We start from the raw sequence: 22,255 nt of genomic DNA, 5'->3' as shown, positions 1-22,255 counted from the left end.
ATATAAACATTTAACAATGTCAATCTGAGACCGAGCAGGGAAGTGTTGGTGATGCCCTAATGCATTACAATTTTAGAATTGTGGAGGGGAGGCACTGTGCCCCAACACATTGTAAAAGATGGGAAACCTTGTTTGATTCTTTAACTATGCTGTAGCTTCGATCGTCAGCTTTTGTGATGGGGAAGAGATTGGACGGAGTTCTGATGTGATGGGGGGGAGGGGGGGTGGTCCCTGTTTCCAGGAGGAGGACTTTCATTGGCCACGGCTAAAGCCAATCAGTCCTGCTAGCTCCGTCCATCTGAAGGAAGATGACTCGCTTGGTTGCCACTACCAATCTCAGAAGGGATTTTGATGTGATTGAACCTGCATGCAGTCTTTGTACATTATATGAGTGTGGAGGGTAAGACGGTGAGCAGTATGTACAGGAGAAGAGTGTGGAGGGTATGACAATAGTATGTACAGGAGAGGAATGTGGAGGGTATGAGAGAAAGCAGTATGTACAGGAGAGCAGTGTGGACGGTATGATACTGAGCAGTATGGACATGAGATGAGTGTGGAGCGTAAGACACTGAGCAAGTATGTACAGAAGAAGAGTGGGGAGGATGACAGTGGGCAGTATGTACAGGAGAGGAATGTGGAGGGTATGATACTGAGCAGTATGTACAGGAGTAGAGTGTGTAGGGTATGACAGTGAGCAGTATGTACAGGAGAGGAGTGTGGAGGGTATGTACAGGTGAGGGAGGTAGAAAAGGAATCTGGGAAGGAAAAATGTAAAGGTTTGTGGAAGGATGTTTAGGAAATGCGTAGTGGTTTAGCGGTACATACATGGATTGAAATAACGCCGATTAAGCAGAGACCAGCCATAGTCGATCTATGTATGGCTAGCTGGTTTTACACAAGTCAATCTATTGTCTGACTTGAGTACAACCAGCCTGTCAGGTTTTTCCCAAAACAATCAGTGCTGCCAGCTATACAGTAGTTCGAAACACTGATCATTGTATTCACAGGCAGAACACAATAACACTGCAGGAGTGATTCCCCCATCCACAGGTCAGCCGGTGATATTGTGTGTGGGGTACTAGTCAGTCCCTGGGAAGGCCCTGGCTAGTACCAGAGCCAGATACACACAGATTACACACGCCACGATCGTTAGAGCAAGAGCAATAATTCTAGCACTAGACCTCCTCTGTAACTCTAAACCTGTAAACAAAATGTAAAGCATCGCTTAGGACAGTGGTCATCAACCCTGTCCTCAGGGCCCACTAACAGGCCAGGTTTGCAAGATAACTGAAATACATGACAGGTGATATCATTTGCTGCTCAGTGATTGCAATATTCTAGTCTGCATCTCCTCAAGGTAATACATAAAACCTGGCCTGTTAGTGGGCCCTGAGGACAGGGTTGATGACCGCTGGCTTAGTATACAAAAAAATCGTGCTAACTTTAGTGTGTGTGTGTGTGTGTGTGTGTGTGTGTGTGTATGTATGTATGTATGTATGTATGTATGTATGTATATATATATATATATATATATATATATATATATATATATATATTCTCTATCCGGATTCAGACCCTGGCGCATATTTATGCCGCCGTAGCGTATCTGCTTTACGATACGACGCAGCGCAGAGAGGCAAGCACTGAATTCACAAAGCACTTCCTCCCAAATCTGCGCTGGGTTTTCAAGGCGTTAGTGGAAGTGGGCATGAGCCATGCTAATGAGGCGTGACCCCATACAAATGATGGGCCGAGCGCCAGACAGGTACGAATCGCCAACTGCGCATGCGCCGTCCCGTGGACGCATCTCAGTGTGCATGCTCACAATCACTTTGGAACAACTGCCTAAGATACGTCGGATCACTGCCTACGGCGTGAACGTAACCTACCCCTAGTCATATTCACGTCCTACGTAAACGTTGTAAAATACGTCAGCTTGTGTTGCCTGGTGCAGCTCTTTGCATGGATGCTGCTGAGTTACACCTCCTTTATGGGGGAATAACTTTACGCCGGACGTATGACTTTACGCACACTGCGACAGACGTACGTTTGTGAATTGGCGTATCTCCCTCATTTGCATATGTGAATAGAAAATCAATGGGAGCGCCAAATACGTCCAGCGTAAATATGTGCCCACTCTATGCCGGCGTAGGCAAGTTACGTCGGTCGGATGAAGCCTATTTTCAGGCGTATCTTGGTTTTGTGGGCACGGCGCACAGATACGACAGCGCATATTTGCACTTACCCGGCGTATCTCGAGATACGTCGGCGCAAGTGCTTTGTGAATCCGGGCCATAATGTTTGAGGGTTCTGAGTAGGGGTGCAACGAATCGTCACCGATCCGTGATCCGAACGGGCCACCCCGTTCGGATCGGCACACCCCGTGATCCGAGGAGCGCTCCGGAGCCTAGGCCTAGGAAAGTCCCCGGCTTCGGCCTAGCTCCGGAGCGGCGGCCAGTCTGCTTGCCAGAGCCCAGCGTGACACGCCTCCCCGGGGAGGCGTGTCACGCTGTGCACTGGGCTCTAGCAAGCTGAATGGGAATGTTAGCAGTGAAGCACTGGTGTGAGAGGAGGGGGGGGGAAGGGGAAAAAAGAGCACAATAGCAATTCACAGGGGTGGATTAAAGAGGAAGCAGGTGAGGCTGTTTGGGACTTAAAGTACAATCTTGATGTTTTTACAGCAAAAAAAAAAAAATATATATATATATATATAATTTTTTTTTTTTTTTTTTTTTTTTTTGGACCAATGAAAAAACGGACCCCTTTTTTTTTTTTTTTTGCTGATCCGAAAATGATCCGATCCGTGACTCCTGATCCGAGGATCGATCCCATCCGTGAGTTTTTTGATCCGTTGCACCCCTAGTTCTGAGTAATTTTCTAACAAAAAACAAATGATGATTTTTACATGTAGGAGAGAAGTGTCAGAATTGGCCTGGGTGGCAAGGGGTTAATTACCATAAGTAATATACAAATAATTAAAAAATCGAGGGTTGGGACTTTAAATGAGATGCGATTTATAGCAGTATGCGATTAAGTGTGTGATATATATATATATATATATATATATATATATATATATATATATATATATATATATATATATATATATATATATATATGAAATACAAAAATACCAGCCCAAGAAGCACTAAACCAAACTGATCTGTCTAACTGTATGTAATTAAAACAGAGGTTTAGTTGCAGTTATTTGCAAATACCTGGGAAGCTGCAGGCCAAGCGTCATGGCACTCTGTGTAGCTGCAGTCCTAACTATGATTTTTAACCACTTGCCCACCGCCCCATAGTAAAATTACGTCCTTTTTAAAGATGGATATCTCGGTAACAGCAGCAGCTGCTGCCACAACCGAGATATCCATCTCTTCAGTGGGCGGTTCTGTTAATGATAACGGCAGTCTCCGCGGCGGATTTGCCGCGAGATCGCCGTTATCGGTGGCGGGAGAGGGGCCTCTCCCGCGCCCTCCGCCACTTACCGGAGCCGTCGGTAGCGGCGGAGGCGATCGGGTCCGTTCGGCAGCTGACTGGGGATGCGAGTGAGGGAAAAATTGCCCCCACACGTCCCCATAGCTCTGCTGGGCGGAAGTGACGTCAAAACGTCAGTCCCGCCCAGTGTCTTAAAGAAACATATATATTTTTTTTTTTTTTTTTTTTTTTTGCATTTAAGTCTAAATATGAGATGTGAAGTCTTTTTGACCCCAGATCTCATATTTAAGAGGACCTGTCATGCTTTTTTCTATTAACAAGGGATGTTTACATTCCTTGTAATAGGAATAAAAGTGATCAATTTTTATTTTTTTTATTTCAGTGTAAAAAATTATAAACTAAATAAAAATAAGAAAACAAAAACATTTATTTTTTAAAGCGCCCCGTCCCGATGAGCTCGCGCACAGAAGCGAACGCATACGCGAGTAGCGCCCGCATATAAAAACTGTGTTCAAACCACACAAGTGAGGTATCGCCGCGATCGTTAAAGCGAGAGCAATAATTCTAGCCCTAGACCTCCTCTAACTCAAAAAATGCAACCTGTAAAAAAATTTTTAAACGTCGCCTATCGAGATTTTTAAGGGTAAAAGTTTGACACCATACCACGAGCGGGCGCAATTTTTAAGCGTGACATGTTTGGTATCATTTTACTCAGCGGAACATTATCTTTCACAATATATAAAAAAATTGGGCAAAATTTATTGTCTTATTTTTTTAATTCAAAAGGAGATTTTTTTCCAAAAAAAGTGCGCTTGTAAGACCGCTGCGCAAATACGGTGTGACAAAAAGTATTACAATGACTGCCATTTTATTCTCTAGGGTGTTAGAAAAAAAATATATAATGTTTAGGGGTTTTATGTAATTTTTTAGCAAAAAAATGTTTTAGTCTCTTAAACACAGAATCTGAAAAACAAGCCCGATGGTGAAGTGGTTAAAGCCTCCAAAGGAGGAGCACAGGTGTGCCAATCAATAGACAGGGAGCAGATGGCAACCTAGACCTGCCCCTATCTATAGTTGGTCTGGCAAATGAGAGCACTGGAAAGACAAAAAACAGGGGTGAAACCAATACATGCCTACCAAACCAAAATACCACCAAACTGGGTGCGGACCACATCAAACTGGGTCAGCTAGTCAAAAAATGACAATGCATAAATTAACTGTTGGTGGTAGATCTGTGGAGGCACTCTGTTACACTCCTGAAAATCGCATCTCCATCCCTAGCTAATGTTAGAAAAATAAAATGGGGTTGGGACTTTGTATGAGGCACGTGGCATGCTCCATCCCTGTAAGGGTATAAAAAATGGAGGGTTGGGACTTTAAATGAGATGCGATTATAGCAGTATGCGATTAAGTGTATATATGGAAAATATAAAAAATGTTTCCATAATGACCAGGCTCAAATACCAGCCCAAGAAGTACTAAACCAAATTGATCTGTCTAACTGTATGTAATTATGTATGTCATTATGGAATTTTTTTTTTTTTTTTCCATATATATACTTAATCGCATACTGCTATAATCGCATCTCATTTAAAGTCCCAACCCTCCATTTTTTTATACCCTTACAGGGATGGAGGCCTGTGGTGGTGCATGCCACGTGCCTCATACAAAGTCCCAACCCCATTTTATCTTTCTAATATACAAATAATTATTATAAGCCCTGTGATCTCATCCTCTGTCTGCTGCTGCAGAGTGTGTCTGCTTGTATTTATACTGGCCGTTCTGTATGTAGCTTCTGACAGGCTGAGCAAGCAGCCCCGTATCTCTGGAACCATAAATGATAGGAGCCCCATATTCTGACCAGTTGTGGGGTGGGTCTTCAGTTACATACCCCCCAAATGTGGGGGGGTATGTGGCCCCTGGTCGCCGAGCTACAATCCTCGGAGTAATTATTATTATTTATTTTTTTTGTTGGCAAATGGGCCTATTTTGGGGAAGGGGCCTGGAGCTGCAGCTCCATCAGCCCCTATGTTAATGGGCAGATGTGCAGAGGAGAAAGGAGGCACTTCAGTGGAACACATGAGCAAGGGTTTAGTGGTGGGGCAAAAGAGCAGGGGGGACAGATGTGTAGGAGATACAGTTGTGGGGCAGATGAAAAATGGTGTTACAGTGGTGGGGCAGATCAGCAGATAAGTTCAGTGTTAGGACTATGGGGACGATCTTGCCCTCACTCGCATCCCCACACAGCAGGCTGAAGGACCCGATCGCCTCCGACGATAACGGCGAATCCGCCGCGGAGACCGCCGTTATCGTTTAAAGGACTGCCCATGCTAAAGATGGATACCACGGTTGTGGCAGCAGCTGCTGCCGTTATCGAGATATCTATCTTTAAAAACAGGACGTATATATAAATGAGCAGGTCCTTAAGTGGTTAATGGTAAACTTAGCTTTCTTATATACAGTTACAAAGCATGCTGAAGTAAGAAAAGGGACAATGACACACTCCACGCACAACATCACACAATGGGTGCTTAACGAGTCCCCCCTCAACCCACATCTTAGACAGACTTTCTGGAACGGAATCTACATGAATCAATTACTATAGCTGACATGGCAGACATCATGACATTTAGAGTGTGTTAACTCACAACACATATTAGCATCAATGGAACTTTCACACAATACAGGGTTAGTTGGCATAGCACAATGAAATATCTTAGGAGCCAGACTTAATTAACAAAATAGACAATAGAATGCAAACACAGCAAGCGTTTATCATTACAGCCAGGTAGACTTAATTAGCACCTCAACAGTCTATGTCCCCACATGAATGAGTCCCTCTGCTATTGACCTGTTGGGGTCAGAATTAACCACCTGTAATATTTCAAGATATCCTGCAATACATGAATTATCATTACTGTCCCATCTCATGTGTGACGGTATCGGTATGATATCCCCGTCAAGCATTCCCTCCTCTCCATACAAGAACATCACAGGATCCCCCACACATGAGTCAAGGTGCTGGTTATAAATACAGTTTTACAAGCTAAATCCTTAATCAAGGAACAATGGGAGCTCCACCCCCTTTTCACCCCCTCTGGAGTTCTCATACAGAATATAGCCAGACAATTCGGAGCCGACCTGAAAACACATTTTCTTTAGATAAGGACATCAGCGGAGTTAATTACTAGGTGTAACAGCCTGACCACAATGAAGCAATCAGAATAATTAACATGAGCCACTTATCTAATCATTGTAAACAGTAAGGCCGGTCTCCTTCCCACACACAATAAATCAATTACCATTTGAACTAGGGAGCTGGCTGAGGAAGGGTCATTAACATATCAATCAGCCTGTAACACATGAACCCTTTTTACCTCTAACACACACAATATCTCTAAAACAAGCAGGGAGAATTACATGCTTCACATCATGTAATGCGAGATATAATTTCTCAGTCATCCTATGCCCCTATTGTGGACATAGGATGACCCTAGACACAAGAGTCATTGGTGAAGCTGGCACAGGAGTACCCCGCATCCTTCAAAAGTCTCTGGTTATCACGGGCCATTCCATTACACCGAGTTTCCTAATATACTCTCCCTGTATTACTTTTAGATCAGTGGTTCTCAACCTTACTAGTGCCGTGACCCCTTGATAAAATCTACCAAGTTGTGGGGACCCCTAACAGTAAAATTATTTTTGTAGCGTGGGTTGTCAGCACCCAAGGCAAGACATGTAATTTGCGCCCCTAACCCATTGACATTTGGTGCTCCCTGAGTCCCTTCCACTTGTACAGTATTAGAACCCCTTCTGGTGCATTTTAGGATGTGCCACTCTCTGTGCTCTCCTTTTCTTTTCCTTTTATCTCTCGCTGCCCCATTTTTTTTTTCCCATCCCTCTCTAGCCATCTTTTTTTGTTCTCCAATTCTTTCTCGCCTTTTTTCTTTGTTCCACCCTCTTTTCCTCGTCCTTCCATGTATTAATTTTTTTCCCTTCTCTTACTCCTTGGTGGGGGGAATGGGATGAGTGGCAGTGCTGGGGGGAGTTCTGATCGGCCAACTTGGGTGTTCTTGATCAAGGTCATCTGCTGATCTGAGAATTGTAGTGGGGACCTATAATGGCAACTATAATCACAGGTAGTGTTACTCACTGTGTCTCTGGCTTTGTGGTGTCTCGTAGCAGTGACACCTATGCCGAAATCAGGAGATGTGGTCTCCTCCAGGCTTTCCCACTTCACATTCCTCACCAGTCAGCTGATCTCTAGTCTCTGCCCCCCAGCCATCCTGTGAACTCAATGGGCGGCTGTGGGCTTCAGGAACAGCCCTGCTGGGTGGCTACAAAAAGGCTGGGAGAGCAGCGCGGGCTTCAGGAACAGCCCAGGATTTGGTGACCCCTGGCAAATCGTTATTCGACCCCCAGGTTGAGAACCACTGTTCTAGATCTAGGTATTTCTAACATAAGTGGTTGTCTGGTCCACAGGGTGGGAAATGGCCTACCCATAAGGACCACAAATGGTGCATATCCTGTTTTTTTTTCTTATTGGGGGTCATTCTTATTTTGGCCAAAACTGCTGGTAGGACTTTCTGCCGCTTATTGAATGTGCCTCCTGTTGCTTTTCTATTATCTGAACTTTGCGGGTGATAAGAGATAGATAGATATCAAATTTCCTATCAATTTTAAGTGCTTTCACTAAATCTTGGCACACCTTTGAAATAAAGGCAGGACCATTGTCAGAATTTTATTTTGAGCGGGCATCCCCATTTAGGGATAATTTCCTGCGTGAGGATTTTTACAACTTTGTGTATCTCTTGTGGTTACAAATACCTCTATCCATCTTGATAACATGTCTACTATTACAAGTAAATATTCCTGCCTTCTACCTAACTTTGGTATATGGGTAAAGTCAATCTGTAAATGTGTAAAAGGTGTGGATGGTGTGATGCAATTGCCTATATGTCTCAGTCTAATTCTCTCCCTGCTAACTTAATGCTGTGGGTTAGAGGTAACAGGTGTTTCATGTGTGATTCATCTCTCTCTGTGAAGACTGTTCATATGTTAAATAAGGCTAGCTTTTGAAAGGCCTTTAATTGTGTGATAACGCTGTCTAAAAACCTTTTGATACTCAGAGGTGTTAATAGGTGTCAAGCTGCATGCAGGGACGAAATGTCTGCCTAGGAAACTCAGTGTGTGAAGGTGGTTTGTTGTTATGCTGTTTAAAGAATGTGCAGTGATTAGACATGATAATTGTCGGTCGGTGCCGACCTGTCTAGAATGTTTTAGTAATTAGCCTTAGTGTGTGATTAGGGGGGTGGAGATTTCATTGTTGCTTGAATGTCTTGGACTGTATAAAAAGCTGAGAAGAAAACCATTAAAGTGTTGTTCCAGCAGTAAGCTTGTCTCATGTGTGGCTTTCTGGGCGACTCCAGGAATATCCCTCCTCGTGGAATATTGGGGTGATTTTCGTTATGGGAAGAAGGGAACGTTGACGGGGATATCATTGTAATACCGTCACAGATGGATATGTAAGGTGTTCATGTTTTGCCTTGTGTGGACTTCTTGGGTTGTTTCGCATGCATGTGATGCATCTGGTAACATATGATTTGACCAAAGAGGGAAGCCTGGGGATAAAGAAATCATTGTCCAATAATTTGCATGTGACCTGCCAGCCTCTGTGCCCTACCCCATGATGTAAAACAACAGACCCAAATAATTTAGACAACATTGGCTGCTTGAGGCCGAACGTATGTCACTAATTAGGTCAGGGGAAGAGGGAAAGGGATTTTGGTGAGGTTTTTTCACGGCACTGGTTGGAAACGGTAGGATAAAAGGTAATAATGTTTATTTAACATAAAACAAATATCATAAAACAACATTTAGGGACAGTCCCCACATTGCACATCAGAAAGCCAAAAACAAACTGTGTCTGAATGTAAGGAGTCGATGACCTCGACCGGTTTCGCGGTAGTTTACCGCTTCTTCAGGAGGAGATTTTCTACAAAATATGCATAAAACATATAAATATACAAGCAAATTATACAATAGATGTAAACATTATGTAGAAAGATCCAGGCAGCACGCTATATAGTGGAGCAGAGAACTCACCCAGACTGGTCATATGATCAAGCTCGGAGCCCGGTTAAAGCCTTCTTTGGCGCATGGAGGGGGATTTTTATTTAGGACGGGCTCTATTGAAGTGAGGGATAAAATTGATAAGACATATACAAAAGAATGATCAGTTTAATTAATAAGGTATGGGTCACCAGTGGGTGAATAAGGGGAAGTGTATCTGAGTGACAGGAAGTGAGGAGAGATAAGGGAAGGGGAAGGGTGGGGGGGGGGGGAAGAGACTGGAAGGAAGAGAGAAAGAAGGAGATGGATGGGGTGAGGGTGTGACAGAGGGGAAAAGAGGGGAATTAAGAACAAGGGGGGGAGGGAGGGGGAAAAAGGGGAAAGAAAAGGGAAGGTGCCGGAGGGGAGGGGGGAGGGGAGGGAAATGGGGAGGGGAGGGCAAGAAATGGGTAATATAAAACAAGGGGGGGCGGGGAGTGTCAGTGATGGAGTGACGGGGGGGCTGGTTTTGAATTAGCAATGATAGATGTCAGAGGTGTGGGGAGGGAAAAGTGAAAGAAGGGGGGGTTTAGGATAGTGCGTGAGGAAAAGGGGGGGGGAGGGAAAAAGAGGGAACAATTGTGAAGTGATGGGTAATGGTTGTGAATTAGCACAAAATAACCAGGGTGGAAATGGAAAGTGGGGTGTCAGGGGAGGTGGAGGGGGTATCCAGGAAAACCAGGGATGAAAGAAAACCAATCACCAAACAAACAATAAGGAGACCCAAATGGGTCCTTACCATTGCTGTAATAGAAATACGCAATTTACTGGGGCACAGAGGGACAGTTGCTTTCAGCCATGTATGTGGTGTGCTGTATTGCCAGGGTATAGGCAGCAATAGGCACTGGATCCAGCTAAGGAAGTCAGGGGAGAAGTTGGCCATCTTATCAAATAACAGGGCAAGGGAGAGAGAGGCCAAGTGATTCAGCACCAATCTCACTTACCTTGGCTAGTAGTCGTTGGCGTGTGTCCCCAGGGAGAGCGTCCGTGCTAACTCACAAAGACGGCTGTGTCAGCCGTCTTTGTAAGCATCCCTGGACGGCGTGTGACGTCATCGAGTTGCGACGCCGCCAACGTCCCACCAACCCCTGCACGTGAGTGCGTGGGTGTGCAACCACAGACCCAATGGCGTGACGCCGGGTCATAGGCTGCAGACAGAGAGCCGCGATTGGTGCTCTCTGCTGGGGACGACACTCCATGCGCCAATACCGAAGGGGGAGGCCGGGCATGGGGCTCGATCAGCCAATCAGAGAGGCTGAGCTCCGAAGGCGTGCTGCTTATGGAGAAAAGGAAAAACAAATATATAAAAGACATTTATATTGACAGTTACAGCGATAAGAGTATGAATACTCAATACATATAAATGGAGGGGGATTTTTCCATCATAATGCCTAGATTGCTTCATAGGAGCTCAGAGTTCTGAAAAATCAAAACGGGGGACAACAATTATATGAAGCAGGTCTCTTCTAATATCCATATGTGTGTTAAGGCTAAACAGGAAAGGAAGCCTACATGTTAGGTCATGGTTGCAACCTATTTGTAAAGAGATATCAGTTAGGAGATGGGAGGGAAAACCAATATAGGGGAGGGGGAAAAAGGGAAAGAAAAAGAAAAAATTGGGGGAACTGGAACAGGACCATCCTCTTAGAAAATATATGTGGGAGATTGGAACAGGGCCATTCTACAGAAAGAATGCCTGTGGATCGAGCATCTCAATGCTACGATATTCCCAGGATTGAATGAAGTGAACTCATACAAACCATTTTTGCGTGAATATTAATACATATATTTTCTAAGAGGATGGTCCTGTTCCAGTTCCCCGTTCCCCCAATTTTTTCTTTTCCTCCTTTTTTTTTTTTTTTCTTTCCCTTTTTCCCCCTCCCCTATATTGGTTTTCCCTCCCATCTCCTAACTGATAGGTCATGGTTGCAACCTATTTGTAAAGAGATATCAGTTAGGAGATGGGAGGGAAAACCAATATAGGGGAGGGGGAAAAAGGGAAAGAAAAAAAAAGAGGAAAAGAAAAAATTGGGGGAACGGGGAACTGGAACAGGACCACCCTCTTGGAAAATATATGTATTAATATTCACGCAAAAATGGTTTGTATGAGTTCACTTCATTCAATCCTGGGAATATCGTAGCATTGAGATGCTCGATCCACAGGCATTCTTTCTGTAGAATGGCCCTGTTCCAATCTCCCACATATATTTTCTAAGAGGATGGTCCTGTTCCAGTTCCCCCAATTTTTTCTTTTTCTTTCCCTTTTTCCCCCTCCCCTATATTGGTTTTCCCTCCCATCTCCTAACTGATATCTCTTTACAAATAGGTTGCAACCATGACCTAACATGTAGGCTTCCTTTCCTGTTTAGCCTTAACACACATATGGATATTAGAAGAGACCTGCTTCATATAATTGTTGTCCCCCGTTTTGATTTTTCAGAACTCTGAGCTCCTATGAAGCAATCTAGGCATTATGATGGAAAAATCCCCCTCCATTTATATGTATTGAGTATTCATACTCTTATCGCTGTAACTGTCAATATAAATGTCTTTTATATATTTGTTTTTCCTTTTCTCCATAAGCAGCACGCCTTCGGAGCTCAGCCTCTCTGATTGGCTGATCGAGCCCCATGCCCGGCCTCCCCCTTCGGTATTGGCGCATGGAGTGTCGTCCCCAGCAGAGAGCACCAATCGCGGCTCTCTGTCTGCAGCCTATGACCCGGCGTCACGCCATTGGGTCTGTGGTTGCACACCCACGCACTCACGTGCAGGGGTTGGTGGGACGTTGGACGGCGGCGGCGTCGCACGCCGTCCAGGGATGCTTACAAAGACGGCTGACACAGCCGTCTTTGTGAGTTAGCACGGACGCTCTCCCTGGGGACACACGCCAACGACTACTAGCCACAGTAAGTGAGATTGGTGCTGAATCACTTGGCCTCTCTCTCCCTTGCCCTGTTATTTGATAAGATGGCTAACTTCTCCCCTGACTTCCTTAGCTGGATCCAGTGCCTATTGCTGCCTATACCCTGGCAATACAGCACACCACATACATGGCTGAAAGTAACTGTCCCTCTGTGCCCCAGTAAATTGCGTATTTCTATTACAGCAATGGTAAGGACCCATTTGGGTCTCCTTATTGTTTGTTTGGTGATTGGTTTTCTTTCATCCCTGGTTTTCCTGGATACCCCCTCCACCTCCCCTGACACCCCACTTTCCTTTTTCACCCTGGTTATTTTGTGCTAATTCACAACCATTACCCATCACTTCACAATTGTTCCCTCTTTTTCCCTCCCCCCCCCTTTTCCTCACGCACTATCCTAAACCCCCCTTCTTTCACTTTTCCCTCCCCACACCTCTGACATCTATCATTGCTAATTCAAAACCAGCCCCCCCGTCACTCCATCACTGACACTCCCCGCCCCCCCTTGTTTTATATTACCCATTTCTTGCCCTCCCCTCCCCATTTCCCTCCCCTCCCCCCTCCCCTCCGGCACCTTCCCCTTCCCCACCTTCCCTTTTCTTTCCCCTTTTTCCCCCTCCCTCCCCCCCCTTGTCCTTAATTCCCCTCTTTTCCCCTCTGTCACACCCTCACCCCATCCATCTCCTTCTTTCTCTCTCTTCCTTCCAGTCTCTCCCCCCCCCCCACCCACCCATCCACACCATATCTGACTGCCATCCCCCTTGTCTTTCCCCCCCCCCCCACCCTTCCCCTTCCCTTATCTCTCCTCACTTCCTGTCACTCAGACACACTTCCCCTTATTCACCCACTGGTGACCCATACCTTATTAATTAAACTGATCATTCTTTTGTATATGCCTTATCAATTTTATCCCTCACTTCAATAGAGCCCATCCTAAATAAAAATCCCCCTCCATGCGCCAAAGAAGGCTTTAACCGGGCTCCGAGCTTGATCATATGACCAGTCTGGGTGAGTTCTCTGCTCCACTATATAGCGTGCTGCCTGGATCTTTCTACATAATGTTTACATCTATTGTATAATTTGCTTGTATATTTATATGTTTTATGCATATTTTGTAGAAAATCTCCTCCTGAAGAAGCGGTAAACTACCGCGAAACCGGTCGAGGTCATCGACTCCTTACATTCAGACACAGTTTGTTTTTGGCTTTCTGATGTGCAATGTGGGGACTGTCCCTAAAATGTTTTATGATATTTGTTTTATGTTAAATAAACATTATTACCTTTTATCCTACCGTTTCCAACCAGTGCCGTGAAAAGTCCCCACCAAAATCCCTTTCCCTCTTCCCCTGACCTAATTAGTGACATACGTTCGGCCTCAAGCAGCCAATGGTGTCTAAATTATTTGGGTCTGTTGTTTTACATACTAAATGGGATGTAGGCACCTGTTTACCTTGTATACTTTTATTTTAAAAGAGGCCATACTCACCTTTTTCTTCAACCCTACCCCATGATACTGAGAAATAAAGGTGCACTAGCTACAGGTATACATGGTCTCCCCTCTTGGCAGACAAGTCTAGTATTTGGGCTTTTCTGAACTCCCACAATATTCCATTGTTAATATCTGTTTCTGTAGCATAGGTCTAAAGATCTGACAAGTTTTGATCTAACGGGCATTTCAGCTGCAAGTGATGGCATTTGTATGGTAGCTTCTTGTTTAGAAGCTGCTTCCTTTTGCTGCTTTATCAGCTAAGGCATTTCATTTTTAAATATCTTGGTTTGTGGTATGTGACTTGCAGTGTAGGATAGCTACAGATCGAGGCAATTTTATTGCTTCCAAAAGGCTGGACACTAATGTTGAATGTGAAATTTGATTTTTCATCTGCTGCTATAAACCCCTCCCTTTTATTTATTTTTTCAAAATGCCAAAATTGAGGGCTACACCGAATGCGTATTTAGCATTCGTATACATGTTCACAGCTTGTCCTTCAAAGAGCTGGCATGTAAGGGCAATCAGTTCTGCAGCCTGTGCTGCTTGAAATGGGACTGGGTTTGCTTCAGGCACTATATTGGGCAACTGGACTACAGCATATCCTGCGTGATATGTGTTGACATTTTGGTCTGGAACAAGATCCCTAAAAAAACTTTGTGCCCCAGGGATTGCAGTGGAAGACATATCTGCACAGAGAGATGTGTCCTAATGGATTATTTCAATGCACTCATGTTGAGGAACTGCCTCATCGTCTTCTCCTTTTTAGACCTAGTAACGCATTTAGAATCAGGGTTGGGCCTGAAGTTTGTGCAGCATATTTTATTTCAAGATTAGGATTTGAGAGGAAAATCGCCTAATATCTACTCAATCTCTGAGCTGACATGTGCTGCCTATGAATAAATATTTTTCAACAAAATGGATACATTATGAGTAGTATGTAAGGTGGTTGGATGTCCTAAAGTATAAGTAGCCATTCCTACTACCATAGCACAGGATGCCAAAGCTCAGACATGCCGACATGCCCTGTACCGGCATTGGCACTGCTATTGAAATAAATGCAATAGGGCAGAGTTTTCCTCCATGTTCTTAAGCCAGAATTCTGCCATTGTTTTACAATTGTCCCTGGCAAACAAGTGAAACATCATGCCATAATCTGACAATCCGAGGCCAGGGGCCATTACCATTGCTGTCTTAAGGTACACAAATGCATTACACACTACTTCTGTCCGTTTTACACAATCTGGAATGTCTGAGCCTGTGGCTTGCCTCAGGAGGTTATCATAAAAAGAGCAATCAGGCAGGGCCGCCATCAGGAATTATGGGGCCCCTTACACAGCTTCAGGCAGGGGCCCCCTGGAGCAGAGAACCTGGGGGGGGGGGGTGCTGCCGCCTGAAATTGAGAAGGGGGGGGTGCCACCGCTAATTGAGAAAAAAGGGGGGTAGCCATCTGGGCTCTTTACTAAAAATAAAAAAATATATATATATAAAAATAATATTTTATAAAAAAGGAGGGTTGCCATCCGGGGGCCCCTTACAGGTGTACTGCCTGTACCCCCCTGATGACGGCCCTGCAATCAGTTATCCATTGTCTGCAATAACTAATCTTGCCAAGAAAAGATGGCATCTCTATCTTTGTCAGTGGGCGGGGCAGACCCATGAGATCTGCAGGTCTTTTGTGACTGACTGTTCTTTCTCATTTTGTGAGGGTATTCAACAGTTTTTTGACACCATTGCAATTTCTTTTTAGAGACTTTGACCATTTTCTGCTAACCAGTACAATACCTGACTCGGACTGCATAACAAATCAACATACTGTAATAGTACTGAACCATGGCAGGGGAGTCCAGGACTGCAGGGTTGCCTGGAGTACAACTGAATAGACTACAGGGGAGTCTACATACCCTTGGGGCATTCTGCACCAGGTCATCTGGCGATTTCTTAAACAAAATGCAAAAATAGGCTGTGTCTCTTCGTCCACCTGGACCCTAAAAAATGCGTTTGCTAAATCAATAACTAAAATACTCGGCATCGGATGGTATGGAAGTCAGGGCCGATCCTACCCGGGGTGCAGTGCACCCAGGCGCCACAGAGGTGGGGGGCGCTGAAGCGCCAGAGTGCTCTTCTCAATTCTTCTCCTCTCCTTGTTCGTGTAGAGAGGCGGCTCTCCCCGCCGCCGCTGTGTTTGTCCTATACTATGGCTGTCAGTGTCCCCCTTCCTCCTCCTGTTAGAGGAGGGGAGTAAAGAATCCGGAGATCGGAGCGGCTGTCTCTGTGTGGAGAGACGCTAGCTGCTCATTGACGTCGCTGAGGGGGCGGTCCATGCCTGCACATATTCTGCTCCGCCTCCAGTGCTCCTCTCTGTGTCATAAAAAAACTCATGTCTGCGGCGATATGTGATCCACCCGGGCGGCGCGGCTGCACACTGTCCCCTCCTCTGCTGCTGCCGCCCGGGTGTTTTTATGTACAGTAATGGAGGGGGGGTCTGTAGTAATGTAGGGGGCAAAAAAGTCGCCCCACGCACGAAAAAAAACAACAATTCATCCTCCCGGGTAAATATGGCCCCCGGTGCCGCGGCCAGCCTGCTGGAGCACGGCGCCGGTGTTCATGTCAGATAGCCGCCCGCCCAAGCTGTTGGGCTTGGCTAGGCTGAAGCACGCTCTGTCAGCAGGGAGGGGCGGGGCCGGGAGCTCCACTAACGCTCTGGCCATTGCTTCGCCCATGTAGTGTATGTGCTGTTGTGCTCAGACTCTCTGAGCAGAGTGGGAGCGCGGAGATCTCCTCTCCTTGACTGCTGAGAGCCCGCCCTGGACCACGAAAATCCCCGCCCCCCTACCGCCGAAAGCTCCGCCCCCTGACCTCTGAGAGCGGGAGGTGAGCCTGGCCAGGTAGGTCTTTGTGCAAATATACACTATCCGCAGACCCACTGTTAAATGTTTAGGCTAAACCTTTCCTGGCAAGGTTGTTTACCCCCCCTCCCCCCTGCTGAAAGTTAGAATTTAAAAAATGTGTACTTGATCATCTTCTGTATTCGCACTGCAGTCCGGTCATGTTCTGTAGTCGCACTGCAGTCTCTGGTCATGTTCTGTAGTCGCACCGCAGTCTCTGGTCATGTTCTGTAGTCGCAACGCAGTCTCTAGTCATGTTCTGTAGTCGCACCGCAGTCTCTAGTCATGTTCTGTAGTCGCACCGCAGTCTCTGGTCATGTTCTGTAGTCGCACCGCAGTCTCTGGTCATGTTCTGTAGTCGCACCGCAGTCTCTGGTTATTTTTTGTAGTCGCATCCTCTGTCTGGTCATCTTCTGCAGTCGCACCGCAGTCTCTGGTCATGTTCTGTAGTCGCACCGCAGTCTCTGGTCATCTTCTGCAGTCGCACCGCAGTCTCTGGTCATGTTCTGTATTCGCACCGCAGTCTCTGGTCATCTGCAGTCGCACCGCAGTCTCTGGTCATGTTCTGTAGTCGCACCGCAGTCTCTGGTCATGTTCTGTAGTCGCACCGCAGTCTCTGGTCATGTTCTGTAGTCGCACCGCAGTCTCTGGTCATGTTCTGTAGTCGCACCGCAGTCTCTGGTCATGTTCTGTAGTCGCACCGCAGTCTCTGGTTATTTTTTGTAGTCGCATTCGCAGTCTGGTCATCTTCTGTAGTCGCATCCGCAGCCTGATCATCTTCTGTAGTCGCATTCGCAGTGTTATTTTTTTTGTAGTCGCATCCGCAGTCTCTGGTTATTTTTTGTAGTCGCATCCGCAGTCTACTTAAAAACAGTACCTGCTTTTGCACTGCACAAATCACTGTATTACACTTTATTTATGATATCTGTAGATATGCAGATTTACTGAATCCATATTGAGCACTATATTTGATTGGCTGCTTTCTTCTGCTTGGGCCTGGCACACACGCACAATCACACATGATGATGACCATCATGTGCGATTGTGCGTATGTGCCAAGCAGAAGCAGCAAATCAAATATAGTGCTCAATATGGATTCAATAAATAAATATCATAAATAAAGTGTAATTAAGTGATTTGTGCAACAAGCTCATTAAACATTCCACATTCTGTGAAAATTCATATACTGCAAACTTTGCAGTACATGAACTTTAACCACTTCAGCCCCAGACCATTTTGCTGGCCAAAGACCAGGCCACTTTTTGTGATTTGGCACTGCGTCGCTTTAACTGACAATTGCGCGGTTGTGCGCCTTGGCTCCCAAACAAAATTGACGTCCTTTTCCCCCCACAAACAGAGCTTTCTTTTGGTGGTATTTGATCACCTGCGACTTTATTGCGGACACATCGGACACCTTTGACAAATTTTTGGGACCATTGGCATTTTTACAGCGATCAGTGCTATAAAAAGCACTGATTACTGGGAAAATTACACTGGCAGCAAAGGGGTTAACCACTATGGGGGGGGCTGAAGGGGTTAAGTGTTTCCTAGGGAGTGATTCCAATTGTTAGGGGGAGGAGCTACCAGTGACATGTCACTGATCACTGTTCCCGATCACTGGGAACAGTAGATCAGGGACATGTCACTAGGCACAACAGGGTAATGTCCTAGAAGTGAGCAGGGACCAGTGGGATCGCACAGTGCGAATCGCGCATGCGCAGTAGAGAACCAGGAAGTGAAGCCGCAAGGCTTCACTTCCTGATTCCCTTACCGAAGATGGCGGTGCCTCCACCCGAGAGCCGAGGGACAAATCGGCTTCGGGACCGGACATTGTGGGCACCCTGGACAGGTAAGTGTCCATATATTAAAAGTTTATAGCTGCTGACTTTTAATATATATATATTTTTTGGCGGAACTCGGCTTTAACTGAATGTAGACTGTTTAATGAGCAGGGGCGGACTGACCCATCGGGCACTAGCTTGACTTGTAGTTTTATTAGCTGTTGTTTTTTGTTTGTTTTTTTTGACAGGGGCGCAGTTTGAGTGCTTGCCATAGGCGCCATTTTCACTAGATACCCCTCTGCTCTGACCATCTCTTGTATCATGTCTACAGTCTCTGACCATCTCCTGTACTCTGGGGCACTTTCTAACAGTATCAGAGAGGTTCCCCTCCAGGTCTCATTAGTGTACGCTCTTCCAGTATTTTCTTTATTGTTAAAAGATCATGGGAGGATCCTAGGGTAACAAAGACATCTTAGGGGAGCATCTCTGTGTTTGAGTCATTGCCATAGAAACATTTGTAAAGGGGAGGAGTTGGTAATATGACCACGCCCCCTTTGTGGGGGCACCAGAAATATTTCTGCACCCAGGCGCCTGTGACCCTAGGATCGGCCCTGATGGAAGTTAAGAGTGATGGCACATCAGGTCCTATAGGTGCGATGGGCACTAAGAGATTTATGGCCCGAAGGTCTTGGAAGAAAAACTATAACTGCCATCCGGCTTTATAGGAGTGTTGTAAGGTGAAATGGTTTCCTTTTAAAATTCCTTGTTTAAGGAAATGTTCCACAATGGAGGCAATTCCATCTTCCCTTTCTTTTGACAAAGGGTATTGTTTGTGGTATATAGGTTCTGCCTCAGGTTTGAGGCGGTACAGGGGGGGATGTGACCCACATCCAAAGACCCCTCTGATCAGGCATTTTGTAAATCTTTTGGGAATTCTTCTGTTGGTACTTGTGAAGGACTTTTTACCTATATGCTTCAGGTTAATCCTCCCTGCTTGTTTAAGGCTGTTAATGGTATTTACCCTTCTGCAGCTAGTCCTGTTTCAAATGTTAATTGTTCTAGCCCTGTGTTTACTGGTTACTGTGATTAGATAAGTGGCTCATGTTAATTATGCTGATTGCTTCATTGTGGTAATTATCTCTCTATATGCGGAGCCGAACTGGCTAGATACTGATTAGTTCAAAGAAATATCTTTATTTCAAAGGGAGCTGTATTGAAGACCCCCCCACTGTGTAAGGGGGGGCGGAGATTTGTCATTGTAACAGTTGTAACCACATATAAGCTCTGGTTTCTTACCATTAAAACTCTGTGTTATACCAGCATTAAGCCTTGGCTCATGTATGGATGCTTCTGTGATTTCTTTTATGGGAAGAAGGGACTGTTTGACGGGGATATCATACCAATACCGTCACAAATTGGTTGGCAGCAGCGGGATTTTCCCTTCTACTCTCCTTTACACCCGGGATTCCAAGCAGACACTGGAAGAACTACTGGAAGTTCGTGGAAGGATTCCTAGCAACAAAACCGAACGGGTCATCATAGCAGAATCAATGGAGATAGACCAGGAGGACGGGATTGCAGCAACGCCAGCAGTACAAGAGATGGAGACACCAGTGATTCAGGAGGAGGAATCGCCAGCCAACAAGCTAATGAGAGAGAAGCTAGCATGGTTCGGCCCGAACCCAACGCCGGATGTGGTGCTGAAAGTGATGGAGCTACAGGAGGCTAAAGAAATAAGAGACGCAGAGCTGCAGTTAAAACTGGCAGCAGTCCAACAAGCAGCCGCACAGTCTCCAAACAGTGAGTACAGCACAGCAGACACAAGGAAGATTCCGTTTAGCGCTTTTAAAGCTTTTGATGAAAAGGACTGTGAGATTGATAACTACCTGGCATACTTTGAGCGACAATGTAACCTGCACCGAATAGCTAGAGGAGAGTGGGTTGCAATATTGTCAGGCAAAGCTTCTGATGCCAGATCAGGATATCCATAGCTACGCCAGGGTTAAAGAAGCGCTCCTGGCTCGTTATGCAGTAACCCCAGAGTCCCACCGACAGAAGTTCAGGGACTCGCGCAAAACCACGAAAGACTCTTACGCGGAATGGGCATGCCAGTTGTCCCTGTCGGCCTCTAACTGGGTTAACAGCAGCCAGGCCACCACCGCAGAGGACATTTTGCAACTAATGCTCCTGGAGCAATTTTACAATCACATCCAGACGGACGTCAAAGATTGGGTGAGAGATCGCAGGCCCATGACTCTACCAGAGGCCGCAATGTTGGCGGATGAATATGCGGATACTCGCAAGACAAACCAGGTCACATCACGGGTACAACCTCCACGACCAATGGTGCCCTCACACCCACCAGCCGCTAGATACCAACCTCCTAACAGACCGGTGACATCTAGCCCTCGCTATCCACGCCAGGAGGACAACGAACAACGCTGCTTCCGGTGCAAACAGCTGGGTCACTTCAAGCAGAATTGCCCCATGAACGACAACACCAGGTCAAATTGGTCTCAACCGGGGTACCACCCACCAGCAGCAGCCCATTGTGTAGACTCGGCTTGGGATCTCCAGGAGCTGGGTCCGGAAGAACCATTGGACACCATTTACGAAGTCCTCACGGTACAATCTGGTATTACGGACAACAGGGAACACCATTGTCAGCTGGTCATGGGCGACAGCCATGAGCCGGAGGGGCCCTGGAGGGAGCTGGGCAGAAAGAGGCACCGCCGGCTACCCCCCAAGAAGAAGAGGTCCTGGAAGCCGTATAACAAGCTGACCTGGGAGGAGAAGAAGCGACTGGAGGAGAGGGAGTCGCAGCGGGCGTCCCAGATGCGGGCCGAGATGTTCGCCAAGGGCCCACCGGTGGCCCCTTACACTACCACCCAGTTCCTGATGATGAAGGACCACGTGGAGAGCCTGCAGAACATGAACAAGCAGGATCTGATCCGTGAGTACATAGAGCTGGAGGAGTGCATAAGCCGCATGGAGGAGGAGAACAACCACCTGAGGTCACAGCAGGCTGACCCCCCCAGGCTCCATGAACTGGAGATGGAGCTGGAGAAGCTCAAAGAGGAGAACTGGCGGCTGCGGAGGGAGCAGAGGGTGGCTGACCCTATGGGGCCCTGATTCCTCCCCCACCCCCCCCCCCCCAGAACTCTGAGCAACGGTGCTACAGCATTTCAACAAATATAACTTTTTCTTTTTATGAATCTCCTGTGACTGTCACTTCAGAGCCATAACCTGCCCCCTCCCATAGCGGGACACCTAGATGGCGGCGCACAGACCCATTCGCCGTCTTCACACTGACTTCTGGTGACTCTGCAGATCGCACAAAGACTTGGGGACTGAACGGCGTGTGATCTGACGACCCGGTGGCATACCTGAGTCTGAAGCAGTTGCCAAGGGAGGTCAGTCACGCCAAACGGAGTTAACCTTGGACTAAAAGCTCTGAACCCGTCAACCCTACTGGACCAGGAAAGGTCCAACCGGGTTTGCCGGAGCAGGGAGAAAGCGGGGCCATTGTGAAGGACTTTTTACCTATATGCTTCAGGTTAATCCTCCCTGCTTGTTTAAGGCTGTTAATGGTATTTACCCTTCTGCAGCTAGTCCTGTTTCAAATGTT

General features: G+C 46.2%; 1 protein-coding gene across 1 annotated transcript in view; it reads left to right on the top strand.

The window, feature by feature from the left end:
- The window catches only part of TRPM4 (transient receptor potential cation channel subfamily M member 4), a 682,714-nt gene that overhangs the window by 71,752 nt on the left and 588,707 nt on the right, over positions 1-22,255 (top strand). The window lies entirely within an intron of this gene.

Source organism: Rana temporaria, chromosome 10 (genome assembly GCF_905171775.1).
Source record: "Rana temporaria chromosome 10, aRanTem1.1, whole genome shotgun sequence".
Classification (NCBI taxonomy): Eukaryota; Metazoa; Chordata; class Amphibia; order Anura; family Ranidae; genus Rana; species Rana temporaria.
Note: the sequence above shows the minus strand (reverse complement) of the source record. Positions and strands in the feature narration are given on the sequence as shown.